The sequence below is a fragment of the Rhineura floridana genome, chromosome 14 (genome assembly GCF_030035675.1).
Source record: "Rhineura floridana isolate rRhiFlo1 chromosome 14, rRhiFlo1.hap2, whole genome shotgun sequence".
Lineage (NCBI taxonomy): Eukaryota > Metazoa > Chordata > Lepidosauria > Squamata > Rhineuridae > Rhineura > Rhineura floridana.
Window position 1 is genome coordinate 23,612,480 of NC_084493.1, and position 14,384 is coordinate 23,626,863.

The window sequence follows — 14,384 nt, forward strand, 5'->3', positions numbered from 1 at the left end:
GCCTCCATGTTGGCTCCTCTCTTTACATTAATCAATAAATCTGGAATGATCCCGGCATCATGGTTGAGAGCATATATTGTGCCAATCTACAAGAATGGCCCAAAAAACGATCCAAATAATTATCGGCCTATTAGCTTGCTCTCTGTGGTGGGTAAGATTTACGCCAGTTACTTAGGCTCCAAGTTGAAACTCTGGGTTAGTGCCAATGATATTCTGGGCCAAGAACAGATTGGCTTTAAATCAGATCATTCTAGTCTTGACCATTGTCTGGTCTTAACCCAGTTGGTATATAAATACACTAAGCCTCCTGGTAGTAAATTGTTTGTCGCCTTTATAGACTTGAAGTCAGCCTTTGACTCAATCTCACGTGGATGTTTGTGGAGCAAATTAGAATCTCTTTGTATTGATAAGAGACTTCTGCTCCTGATAGCAGCACTATACTATAACACCTCGATACAAGTCCGCTGCAACCATCGTGGCCATCTTTCGCGTGATATATGTTCTTCTCAAGGAGTTAGGCAAGGCTGTGTGTTAGCACCCACCTTATTCAACTTATACTTGGCCGACCTCCCCTCTGTTATGGGTAAGATACAATCTCATCCTCCCAAACTGGGATCTAACAAAGTGTATATTTTGTTATATGCCGATGATGCAGTTTTAATATCTTTAACTCAGTTGGGCTTAAAAAGATTACACTCAGGTTTTGCGACTTATTGTAAAGATAACTTCCTAACTATTAACCATGCAAAATCTAAGGTTATTGTGTTTTCCAAGAGAAAGGTTAGATTCCCTTGGTTTCTAGGCTGTGTGAGAATCGAACAGGTAAACTCTTACAAATATCTTGGGATATGGCTCCAAGAATCGGGTAGTTGGAAATCTCAACTTGGTTATACAAAAGCTAAGGCGGGCAAAAACCTGGGAGCTTAAACTCGCTTTTATTTTTCTAAAGGCGGGAGATATGTACCGGCAGCTATACGGATTATCAGAGCCAAAATTATCCCGATGCTGCTGTATGGGGCTCCGATTTGGACCCCATACTTTAAGCGATCTTTTTTTTTTTTTTTTTCAATAATTTTTATTCAGATTTTCATAAAGCATACAAGACAAAATCATAAAACATTCAAAGACAAAAAACAAAATCAAAAATAGTTAAACAAAAAGAAAAAAAGAAAAAAAGAAAAAAAAAACAAAAATAAAAAATAAAGAGTAAAATATTGACTTCCCATTTGTCAAAGATCAAATCAGTTATAAGTCTATAATATATAACAATCCTGTCTCTTAAGTCATATTATAAAATCACTTTCCTCCAGTAGTTATCTTACTTAATCATCAAATCTCATAAACATTACTTTATTCTTTCCACAAAAAGTCAAAGAGAGGTTTCAATTCTTTAAGAAATATATCTATCAATTTTTTTTTCCAGATAAGCATATCGATTAATCCATCTCATTACTAATTATGATAATCTTATTGTCATAACCATAGTCAAAATAAACATTTCAATTAATCCATCACATCAGAATCTGTTAGGTTCAGTAATTTCAGTAGCCATTGTTCTATTATCCCTATTAGTTCCATTTTCCATCTTCCATCTTCAGTAGTCTTGTTAAGTCCAGTAATTTCAGTATCCAATCTTCCATTATCAGTATTCCATAATAATCTTGCTGTCAAAGCCATAGTCATATAGTAAGAGTCTGATGGGAATTACCTCTATCCCAAATATTTTCTTGCCATCCATTCTGAATAGGTTGCTGAAATACTGCTGTAAAATCATATCTCTGTTCTTTTTTTCAAAATACACTGGGTCATCTCTTGAAAGTTTTTCCATTGTCACATGGCTGCAGTTAATTCCATAGATTTTCTCTATATTGGGCTCCATCACATCATTCCAGTCCAGAAGATTATCCATGCCATTGATAACTTTATCTCTAGAATCTTCATTAATTTCTTCAGAGATAACATTGAATTCCAAACAATAGATTTTATTTCTAAAGTCCATAGACTCCAAATCTTGTTCCTGTTCCACGTTTGTTCCAATCTCCGGGATCTCCTCTCTCACAGGGACCCCTGTTCCAGTCTCCAGGGTCTCCTCTCTCACAGGGACCCCTGTTCCAGTCTCCAGGGTCTCCTCTCTCACAAGGACCCCTATGTCTTTAATCTCCTGTGTCTCCAAACAATAGATTTTGTTTCTAAAGTCCATAGACTCCAAATCTTTTTCCTGTTCCACGTTTGTTCCAATCTCCGGGGTCTCCTCTCTCACAGGGACCCCTTCCAGGGTCACCTCTCTCACAGGGACCCCTATATCTTTAATCTCCTGCTTCATTTTACTCAATTCAATTTTCAGCTCCTTACAACCCTGTCGCAGGTTTTGTTTCGTTATCTCAATCTCATCCATTATTTTCTGAAACATAGTTATTTCCAGCTTCTCAGCCACTTTCTTAATTGCCATTTTAAAAGAAAAATATAGGAAAACCACTTCTTATTTCAGCAACAATTGGGTTAATACTCCAAACTTGGTGACATCACAGTATAAACAGAGCAGACAGCCTTATCTCTCCATGCTTAAGTAAACAAAATGCAGTTCCCAGGATCGAAACAATTAATGGCGGTCGTCAGAAAACAGATTCGTCAAAATAAAATAGACCAAAAAGAGAGTAGTCTCAGACAATATAATATTCTTCAAAATAAAAATCTGGAATAGAAATCCCTCTTCTGTGTATATCTTTAGAATGCAAATCCAGGACAGCTTTTTGCAACAAAAACAGAGATAAGCTATTAATTAGTGAGTAGCAGAGAGAAGTTATGGCTCCCCAGTGAGATGTCAAAAACCGATCAATCTGGCAAATCTCTTTTAAACAGCAACAATTTAAGTCAAGTAAAAGAAAAATATAGAAAGAAGGGTGCTTGCCTGTTAGTGCGTTCTCTCTTAGAAGATAAGATGAACGTTCGCTTTTCCAGATAGAGCTTGTTGTTAAAAATCCGTCCCACCTTCGTCGGCTGGACCTCGTCCCATAAATTAATGAGATCTGGTCGTCCCAACAAAAATAGGCTTTGAGGTTAATCTCTTCGTTTCTCCCTACCCGGGAGAAGTTTAATCAGTCAAAAAAAGAAAAAATCTGACTGATATATCTGAATAAGCTTCTTTTGAGGCAGGAGCCCGTCTCAAAAGCAGGCACAGGCTAAGTCACCCTTCCCGGAAGTCACTTTAAGCGATCTTTTGACGGCCTTCTTCATGCCGCTTTAAGATCTATCCTTGGCGTTCCCAGATGTGTTTCAGGGGCCACTCTTATGCTGGAAGTTGGTCTAAATTCCCTGAAATGTCTAGCATGGCTCTACACAATATATTACTGGCTTCGGTGTTTTTCTAAGCTCACCTCTGAGTCTTATGCGAGACAGATTCTAAATGACTCTTTTAATGCAACTTGGCCCAAACTGGTTGTGCAGAAAATTGTTTTGGTTGGTCTTTCACCTGAAGAGTTGTTACATATGGAATTTAATGTGGCCAAGGCAGTGGTGAAACGCTGACTAACAGATATAGACAACCAAGAGCTTTTAGCAGTAGCTTCTGGCCCATGTTCTCCCCTGGCCCTGGGCCTGACTGTCTCTCCCTCTTCAGAAGGGATCCAATATTTACATTGGCTTTTTGTTCCTAAATACAGGCGGGCTTTTTCCTTGGCCCGCTTTGATGCCCTACCCTCGAGACTTCTGGAGGGCAGGTACGACAAGACTCCAAGGAATCTTAGGTACTGTCCTTGTGGTATGCATGAGGTGGAGACCGTTATGCATGTTCTTTTTAAATGTAAATTTTATGAGGGTGTCAGAAACTATCTTTTAACTCCCTTTTTTTTTAACTTTTCCTGGATGTTCAGTCAGCACACTTTTAACAATTCTCCTTCAGGGCTCTGATGAATCAACCACCCTTCGCGTGGCCAAATATCTAAACCAGGCCATGGTGATTAGGAAGGATCTGATTAGACCGAAGTCCTGATTCATTGCATTTGGTCTTGTTGGATATATGTACTATAGTGTAATTTTCTATATTTGTATGTATTTTGTTTGTTTGCTATGGTCTACAGACTTTGCAATAAAGATTCTATCAGCTATTGCCTGATGGTCAGCAAATCTCTTGTCAGTCACAACCCTGACTTCACCTATTGGCTAAAAACCTGGAAGAGCAGGGATTAGAGCAGCTAACTTCTAACAGACTGACATTTTGCTAAATATCTCTTGAACCAGATCACCTAGAAATTTACTTTAAAAAAAAGAAGAAAACTGAGAGTCCAGAGATTGGACTGACTCACCTGGAGACTCAAAGGACCCCCAAAAACCAGAGGGTGAAAACTGGGGATTTGGCAACCCTGCCCAGAGCAGATAAGGAAAAGGATAAGTCAGTGTACCGTGCCTCTATGCAGTACAGAAGCATGCATTGCACTATGCTTGCACACCCCACTAAGGCAAGCCTGTCCCAACAGACATCCACATATTGGATTTGCCAATGTTTGTAGGCCTGACTATCCTGGTTGTGTCTCTGATCCTTTTATTATTCTTAATCTTAGGTAGGGTTTATTCATGCAGCCTGAGGACTTGAACAAGGTACTTGGCCAGGTTCATGGAAGCACTTGTGTCTTAGACTCTTGTCCTTCCTGGCTTATAAAATCTGGCAGGGAGGGGATAGCTGGATGGGCCAGGGAGGTAACGAATGCTTCTTTTTAAGAAGGAGTGGTCCCAGGCTGCCTGAAGGAGATTGTAGTAAGACTATTCCTGAAGAAACCTCCTGCGGATCTGAACATTCATCATAATTTTAGACCAGAGTCAAATGACCTTTTTCTGGGCAAGGTTCTTGTGAGAGTAGTTGCCAACCAGATTCACAAGCTCTTGGAGGATGCGGATTTCTAGATCCTTTTCAATCAAGAATCAGTTTGGGTTTTGGTATGGAAACTGCCTTGGTTGCCCATTGAGAGACAGGGGGAGTGTGTTGATCCTCTTTGATCTCTCAGTGGCTTTCAGTATCATTAACTATGTTATCCTACTGGGAGAACTGAACTGGGTATTGGGGGTACCACATTGTGGTGGTTCCTACTTGGATGGATGGCTCCAGGAGGTGGTTTTTGGGGGAGCATTGTTTGGCTCTATGGGTTCTCCAGTGTGGGGTCCTGCACAGGGTTGGTTCTGTACCCCATGTTGCTTGACATCTAGTGGGAAGAGGGACTTTGGAAATTGTAGCTCTGTGAGAAGAATAGAGGTATTCTAGCAACTCTCAGCACCCTTAACAAACTACAGTTCCCAGGATTTTTTTTGGGGGGGGGAAGCCATGACTGTTCAAAGTGATACAACCCTGCTTTAAATGTGTAGTGCAGATGGGGCCCTTGTTAAGGCAAAAAGTTTCCAGAGCAAAGGAAGTGAAACGGGGAACTATTGTAGGGAAGGCAAGTAGGCATGGAGGGTAACAAGAAAGCCCTTAGCAATGTTGACAATGGAAAGGAGCATAGCTCAGTGGCAGCGCATCTGCTTCACATGCATAAGGTCCCAAGTTCAGTCCCCAGCAGCTCCAGTGAGGACTAGGAGAGACTCCAGACTGAAACCCTGGAGAACTGCTGCCAGTCAGTGTAGACAATACTGAGGTAAGATACACCGCCCAGAGAGCCTTCGGGCTTAGGGCGGTATATAAATTAAATAAATAAATAAATAAATCCACCGGGGCCGTGTGCTAGTGGTGTGGCCACCACACACTATCACATGCACACAGGCCACACACAAGCACACACCTCTCCACCCCTGGATGTTCCATGCAAATCAGCTGAGGAGAAGAGTTTATTGCCTCCTCTCGATTCATCAAATGATCTAATGACCAGGTAAAGGACAGTTTGCCCCCCCCATCAGGGCACTGCACCCTACCACTGCTGTGCAGTGCAGTGGAGGCTGGTCCATGCTAGTGGGGCACTGCACCACCAATCTCAGTCTGCCTTCAGCCAGCTCCCCACCTGCCTACCTTCTTACTTACAACCAGTGGCACTGCCTGTCAACTTCCTCCTCTTTAGTATCAGTGTTGCCATTTGTACAACTCTGCAGGGAGAAGGATTGGGGGGGGTACAAGAATTATTTGGCTCTGCCTGTCATTGGCTCTGGCTCCACCTACAGTTGGGCTCTCTGACTTCCACCCTACCAGTCCTAATGCCACCAGCCACCACTGATGCTGTGTCTATTTCTCCCTCCCCCTTTTTTTGCCCCACTACCAATGGGGTCTGGTAGGAGGCAGAAAACTTGGCTTGTGTGGTCAGATGAGGCCTCCACACTAGGGGCTACAAATCCCCCATCTTAAGTAGAACATAGGTTGCTTGGTGGTGAATCTCAAAAAGCTTCACATTGATTTGTTTATTTCATGGCTTGGAGCCGACATTTTAACATTTTGCACAATCCCCCTCAAACCTGGGGCTGGCCCTGCAGAGAGGGATTGGTCCTTAAGGTCAACTGACGGTCCTTGTGGTCAAGTGGCGGGGTTTGTGCTGCAAGCAGCCTAGGTGCCATCCTTGAGAAAAAGACTTCCGAAACAAGGCTTGTTTCAGAACTGTGGCACAGGACAAGACACTGGCACCAAGCTGAGAGAAGGCCCAGATTGATCCACACACTATTTGGTGCCTAATATCAGGGACCTGTAGGGAGACAACACAAGGAGAAATAAAAAGTATCTCCTAGGAACAGGACAATATAGCAGCCATTCCATCCATTGCCTTTCGTAAAGTCTCACATTTTAGCACACTTGCTTTTTTTTTCTCTCCCGCCCCCACCCCATATTGTGTTGGGAGCTGCTGGGATCTGTGGACAGCTCCACCATGTGGTGAGCTACAGAACAGCCAGTGACAGCTTCTCAGTGAAGTACAGTAGGGCCCCGCTCATACAACAGGTTACGTTCCGGACCCCCACTGTAAAGTGAAAACCACTGTAAAGCGGTTCCCATTGACTTACATTGACCAAAATGGCACCCAGCGGCAAAAAAACGCCGCACTGTAAAGCGGTGTCATGGCCCCGTCAGAGGACTCCTCAGATGAGGATGACTCGGGAGTAACAGCAGCAGACCCAGGAGCAGCAGACTCAGAAGGAGACATGGAGGAGCCTCCTGAGAATCCAGCTCCTTCTCCCCCTCAGCTGCAGAGCACCCCAGATACAGCAGAGTCCCTGCAGCCAGACACAGACAGTGAACAGGATACTCCCCCCTCACCTGCAGAACGTAGACAGCAGAAGGTCAGGCAGAAGAGAGGCAGGCCTGTCTCCTTAAGGCCCAAACGCTGAGGACTCACACCTGCTGTCAACCTTGCTCTTTATAAGGCACACCTTGGCTGCAGCTTGTTGCTGACTGCAACGTCAGGCGTGGCTTGTGTGTTCCTAGTTTCCTGGCACCCTCTTTCGGACTGACCCCTTGGCACTTGATCCCGGACCTCTACTGACCTCGCTTCTGGACTCCTGACTCGGCAAGTACGCTTCGGACAAGCCTGGCCCTTATCAGATTCCCTCCTCCTAAGACCTGGCAGATTTATGGCCAGACTGCCAGCTAAGGACTTTGCTTCCCTGCCAACCACCCAGGAATTTCCAGCCCCCACCGGCACTGCTGACGCAGTGTAGAGCTGACAAGCGGGGCCTTTCTACAATTCACAACTGCTGTATTAGTGGAGCGCTGTAAAGCAAAGTGCTGTAAAGCGGGGCCCTACTGTACCTTCAGGCCTTAGACTGACTCCACCCACTTAGATGGGCCATTGGATCCTCCAGGCCAGGAAGGAGCATAAGAGGGCTTCCTGTCCCAGCTGAGCCTTGCTCAGGCACCAAGCTCTTCCTGAGCTGTCGCATTTGCCTGTGTCTTTGGGCCTGATGTCTGGCTTACTCCTTGACCATGCTTCCTGGTTTGTTCTTCTGACCTGGCTCACTTTAGATTGCTGCCTGTGCTTCAGCCCTGATCTTTGGCTACTAAAGGGCCTCCGTCATATCTACACTGAATTCACTTGATGGCTCAGCACTGGATGACTTGAAGATGAACCTGGTACTGACTCAGCTGAAAAACATGATGATGTACAGTGGTAATGACTCAGTGGTGGGTAGTAGCAGCTGGTGGCTCTATGTCAGTGGGGCACTGGAATCCACTCTGGATTTTAGTCTGAACTTTCAAGGAGCTGTCCAAGGTGCTTAACCCACCTTGGACAGCTTCTTGAAAAGTTCGGATTCAAACCCAGAGCAGATTTCACTGCTCCACTGACATGGAGCCACCAGCCGCCACTGATGGTAGGAAACCCGTGGCCCTCCAGGTATCACTGGACTCTAACTCCTACCAGACCAAGCCAGCATGGTCAATGATCAGGGATGCTTGGAGTTGCAGTCTAGCAACATCTGGAGAGCCAGAGGTCCCCCATTATTTACATGCATACTACACATGATAATAAAGTTCAGCCTGGGTATTTCAAATGGAATGTCTAATTTGCACACAGATGCTGCAGCTTTATGCTGCAGTGGACTATGCCTGAAGTAACCCAAAGGGTCACTGAATGAGGCAAAACAATAAAGGTGCCCTCTGTTTGTTAGAGCTGAAATGGAAAGTTGTCCAAATGAGAACATGGGTCAATTTCCCAAACTTGCTTTTTGAGCTAATGGATTCTATGTATACCTGGAAGAAAGCATTGCCTCAGCAAAATGGGGGGGGGAGTTTATTAGTAATAGCAGTGATGATTTTATCTCTTCCCTAATTAGAAAACAGCGGATCACAGATGGGAGAAAGAGGAAGAGCTCATCTTCTGTTAATCTTGCAAATGCGGGCAGTGAATCAGCCGACGCTGTTTCTTTAATGAAAGGTCATTGGGTTACCATCAGAGCTGATTTTAATGACTTGGCCTTGGGGCGGCTGTACAGTAGGAGAAGCTGAAGCAGTTTGTTTCAAAAATTCTTTCATTTATAAAACGTCCAGGCCAAAACGATTGACATGGTGACTTGGGTATCATTAGTGTGAGCTGTTGGAATTGCTGGTAATTAAAAGCTGGGTGCTGGGCTAAGACTATTTTTGTGATCATGTTCTCTGCTTGCGCAACCATGTGCCTTGGTGTCTGTGGTTTTGTTTGGCTTGCAGGGTCTGCATGCAATTTCATGACTGCAGGTAGAAATGGGGGATAAATTTAGTTCAGTTCACATTTATACAACATTCACACCATACATTTATTCCACTATTATTCCACTTTACACAGTCATGGCTTCCCTCAAAGAATCCTGGGAAGTGTAGTTTGTGAAGGGTGTTGAGAGTTGTTAGGAGACCCCATTTCCTCTCATAGAGCAACAATACCCAGAGTTCTCTGGGAAAAGAGACTGGCTATTAAACCACTCGGAATCCCATTATTCTTTGGGGGAAGCAATGATAACAGTGGCATAACAGTGGAATAAATGTATGGTGTGAATTCAGCCTTAGAGGAAGTGCTATAGTGGCAAATTCAGAAGTGCAGGGTCCCTTCATGATAGTCACAGCCAAACGCCTTCTAAGATTATACAATCTTTTAAGATGATATAATAATCTGGCCAGGTATGAATGCTGCTTTCTGCCTCTGTATCCTTGATAATGTCCTCTCCCACAAATGGAGATCCCTAGGAGCTAATCAGCATGAAAGAAGAATGTGTTAGAGTCTTCTCAGTGGCTGACTCACCTCCTTTCACTCTGATTTGCTCCAATCAGCAGGGAAGGACAAGGAAGCATATTAGAAGACTCTTCTCAGTAGCTAAAACATTCCCCTTTCATGCTTATTGGCTCATTGAGACATAGGGAACCTGCTGGGACCAGGCTCCCCCAAAAACAAGGGGGCTAAGACTCCCCAACCCTGGATGACTACACCCTTGCTTAGAGATGAATCTGTCAGATTTACCCTTTCCGAAACAATATGAGAACAGAGTCACAACCATCCTTTGAAATTTGCACTTGTCCAGATTTTGTGATGCAGTTCTCCAACCAAACCTTGTTTACCCAACTGCATTTATTAGGGGAAATGTGCATAAAACAAATATGTTAATGAAACTAACATACAAAAATAATATTACTATTTATGTCATTTAATGACTGCTTACTATCAAATAGATCTCAAAGTGGTTTGTGCATTATATTAGGTGAATGCTTACAAAAATGTGTGCATCACTCAAAATTGTATACAAAAACATGCTTATTAGGAGAAATTTGCACTAAAATGCTGAAGAATTTTCATGAGGATTTTAAAAAAATCACAAATTGCTGCAGAAATGTGGGGAACTGAAGTTAAGATTGGAAAAATGAGGAACTGAGAGAGACAAAATTAACAGATCCTTCCATCCCTAGCTTGCTCCCCTATTTGCTGTCTTGTCTAAATTAATTTGGGAAGAGGCCATACAGCTCAGAATGAGAGAGCACATTTTGAAGGACACATAAGATCCTCTGTTCAGTCCCTGGCATCCCAGATGAGAGGATCAGGTAGGGATCTAATAGGAAAGGGATCTCTTCTCTAGACTACTGCCAATCAAAGTAGACCCATATACTTGGTTTAAGACCTGGCTTCTCTGGTTAAATCCACACTCTGGATGGGAAACACATCTCCCTTCAGATCCTGGCCTTACTGCATTTGCTGCTGATTAATTTCTGGGCTCAATTCAAAGTGCTGTTTTTGACCTATTAAGCCTTATTCAGCTCAGAACCTTAGGGGCCTTCTCTCTCAACCTGAACCTACCTGCACCCTGCATTTGTCATATGTGGGAGCCAGAGACACATGTGGCTTAATCAGCAGCAGTAGGGATGCTGGAGGATTTCATTCAGTCTGGGGGTTTTTTAAGTGAAACAACCTGATTCACACTTTCCTAGACTGTGCTATGTACATCAGATCAGAATGCCCTTACCTTCTGTTTTTGCATTACTCCAGATTCTGGGAGAGAGTGCTTAGCTCAAAAAAAGTGTACCAAATTTGCCTATCAAGCTGCATATTTTAGGCTAAAGTGTATACAAACATGTGCATTTTAGGTGAAAATGTGTACCAAAGTGATCAATTTCATGGTAGAATGCACACAAAAATGCATAGTGAAATAATTCCATTCAAATATAACATTATGTGAAAATGTGAATTTTTGTGCTTTAAAAAAAAAATCATAGATTGGTGCAGAAATGGGACACACACGAATGAACACATATTAAATGGAGGCCACATCCACACTATACAAATAAAGCAATATTATACCACTTTCACAGACATGGCTTCCCCCCAAGAATCCTGGGAACTATATAGTTTGTTAAGGGTGCTGTGAGTTGTCAGGAGACCCCTATTCCCCAGAGTTTCCTTGGAAGAGGGATTAGTTGCTAAACCACTTTGGAAATTGTAGTTCCATGAGTGAAACAGCGGCCTTCTGACACTTGGCATCCTTAATGAGCTATAGCTCCCAGGATTCTTGGGGGCAAGCCATAACTGTTTAATGTGGTATTATACTGCTTGAAATATATGGTGCGGATGAGGGCTGACACAATGTGAAAATCCTATCCAGCAGGTCTTCTGTCAGAGGCCCAATAACCTGCAATGTTGCTCTAGGGCTGGTTTGGGCCCTGCAAGGAGGGTGGGCCAACTGAAATAGCCCTGCAGGGAGGTGTAAGGCGTAAGCCCAGGGCTGATGTCAGACTATTGGGGTCCTCCAGCATGGTGCTACTTAGCCCACACACACACACACACATACATACACACACATCATATCCCCAACGCAGCCACACTTTTTCCCCACTCCTGCCACGGCTGCAGCAGCAATAGTTACCAACTTCCTGGCTGGTGCCCCCAGGAGACATTTTAGGGTTGGGTAAGCAGCAGTGCTGCTTCTGAATGATAGCAAAGGCTGGCCAGGATTTCAGTATACTCAAAAAACAGTCCATAGAGTTCATAGATCGATGGCCCAGGGCATTGTATTTCTTCGGTCTATGGGCTGTGGCTCTGAGTTTCATTGCCCAGTGATTAAACAGCTGCAGAAGGGCGGGGGTGACAAGGTGCTCTGTAAGGCATCCCTGTCAGGTTTGGGCTGGTGATGGCCCATTCTGAGCCACTGGGACCATCAGCCAGTGCCCGACCTGGTCAGTTACTAATACCAGGCCTGCCTAAGCCTCACCTCCATGGAAGAGTTTGTCAGGAGCCATCGAGAATGTAAGTGGGGGCCCTCCATTCCAAGTGCCCCATTTCCTTGTCAATGATGTCCAGCTTAGATGGTTTTAACAGAGAATTAGACAAATTCATGGAGTATAGTTGTATCCGTGCCTATTAACTACAGTAGTAAAGTGGAACCTTCACATTCAGAGGCAGCGTATGTCTGCATACCAGCAGCTGTGGGGTAATGGGGAGGATTGACTTTATGACTCGCTTGTGGCCTTCCTGGAGGGATCTATTTGACCATAACGGGATGCAGGATGCTGTGCTAGATCGTCCTTAGGTCCAATCCAGCAAGGCTCTCCTTATGTTCTTGCCACCTTGGGGATTCAGGGTTTTTGCTTTTCAAATGTCAGGATTGCTTTGTTGGATCAGATCCCAGGTCCATCTGGGTCTAAAAGAGTGTTCCCAGCACTGGCCACCCAGATGCCTTTGCAGATGTCAATGTGGTGTCTGTTTTTGGAGTGACGGGATGCATATTGCTAACCCCTTGGTAATGTCAGCGCCCAGGACCTTGGGGAAGGGCTGTAGCTCAGTGGTAGAGCATCTGCCTTGCATGCAGAAGGTCCCAGGTTCGATCCCTGGCATCTCCAGGTAGGGCTGGGAGAGAGCCCTGCCTGAAAAACCTGGATGGTTGCTGCCAGTCAGTGTAGAAAATACTGGGCTGGATGGTTCAGTGGTCTGACTGGGTATAAAGTGGCTTCCTGCATTTCTTCCTATATTTTTCACTGTTCTTTCCTGCATTTCTGCCCAAAGAACATGGCCAAGCCCCTGCGAATCCCTCTCCCAACCCACTCGGTATTTTCAAGGACCCTTGCCGGTGTTTTACAGCAAATATTTCCGATGAAACTGGGGAGGAGGTTAACGCAAAGGCGAGGAGGCCCAAATTGAGTTGAGATGCCGTTAATCACGAAGGCTTATGCATAATTCAGCAGGCCAGGATTTCTGATTTCACACCAACTGTGGAACGGGAGGGAGGGGTGAGGCAAACAGTTCCATAGGCAGAGGGGCCAGAGAAGAGGAGATGTTAATCTGAATGATTGCCTTGGGCCTTTTTGGGGAGGGTGTCCAAAAACTGCAGGGCCTGCACAAAAGCCCCTGGCCCTTTCTCCCACGCTCCCTCTCTTCCTTGCATGCACGTTCTTATGCCTAATCATCCCAATTGCCATCATGTGTAAATTGGAAAGAAACTCCCCCTGTTTCAATGCAACGGTACCGCAGAATGCAAGAAGCAGAGCCAGCCTGGATTTTATTTTTTTTATTTTTTGAGCACCCATTGCCATGGCGACAAGACTCCCAGCAAGGCAGTGCAAACAGGAGTGTGGGATGAAGATGCAGCCTTGTGTTCAGGGAACTACCCTACGGCAGCTCTGTGAATCGGGGGGTGACGATCATTTCTTCTAGCCTAATGCAAACTTCTTTGTTTATTGCATTTATTTCATGCCCAAGGTGGCACGCACAGTTCTGTAGTCCCCCCCCTCACTTTAACCTCACAACCATCCTGTGAGGTGGGTTAGACACAGAGGTAGGAGGCTGACCCAAGGCCACTCAGGGAACTTCAGGGGCCAAGACAGATTTAAACACTGGGCCTCCTCAGTGTTAACCAGAAACTCCAACCACTACCCCACACTGGCGCTCTAGAATTGGATGGAGAACTTCAGGTCTAGGGCCTGAATGTGCCTCCTTAGCTAGCTTTCGGGTCTTTCCCTAGGCCACACCCCTCTATCCAGGCCACACCTCCCATCAGCCAAGCTCCATACCTCCTTGAGTGCTTTTGGCTGGCTATGATGTGTCCTTGAACTCTGATAATGCCTCTTGCTTGCCTAGATGGAGGAAGGAGGGGTGTGTGGGCATGTGCAGAAACTTCTGACTTTTGCATAGCTGGAATGCACAGTGGTGGCTGGTGGCTCCATGTCAGTGGGGCAGTGGAATCTGCTCCGGGCTTTAGTCTGAACTTTCAAAGAGTTGTTCAAGGTGCTTTGCCACCAGTCACCACTGGCCTAATGTCCAAAGGTCAGAGTCACATGCTTTGCTGCACCCACTTTTGCCTCTGCCCACCACTGGCATGCAGGCTCTGGAAGATGGCCCACAAGAGAATACAAGAGGCTGCAGAAAGGTTCCTCACTCCTGCTCTTGAACATATATCTAGAACATACTTCAGGATTACTATCCCATACTGTGAAGTGTGCACATCTTATCTTTCCACTGGCTCCATGATCTTTGATTGTC

The 14,384-nt window shown here is 44.8% G+C and overlaps 1 non-coding gene across 1 annotated transcript; it reads left to right on the forward strand.

The window, feature by feature from the left end:
• The first annotated feature begins 12,679 nt into the window (after positions 1-12,679).
• Positions 12,680-12,748, forward strand: TRNAA-UGC (transfer RNA alanine (anticodon UGC)). The gene has a single exon. It is a non-coding gene; the product is annotated as a tRNA-Ala (tRNA).
• Positions 12,749-14,384: the final 1,636 nt, after the last annotated feature.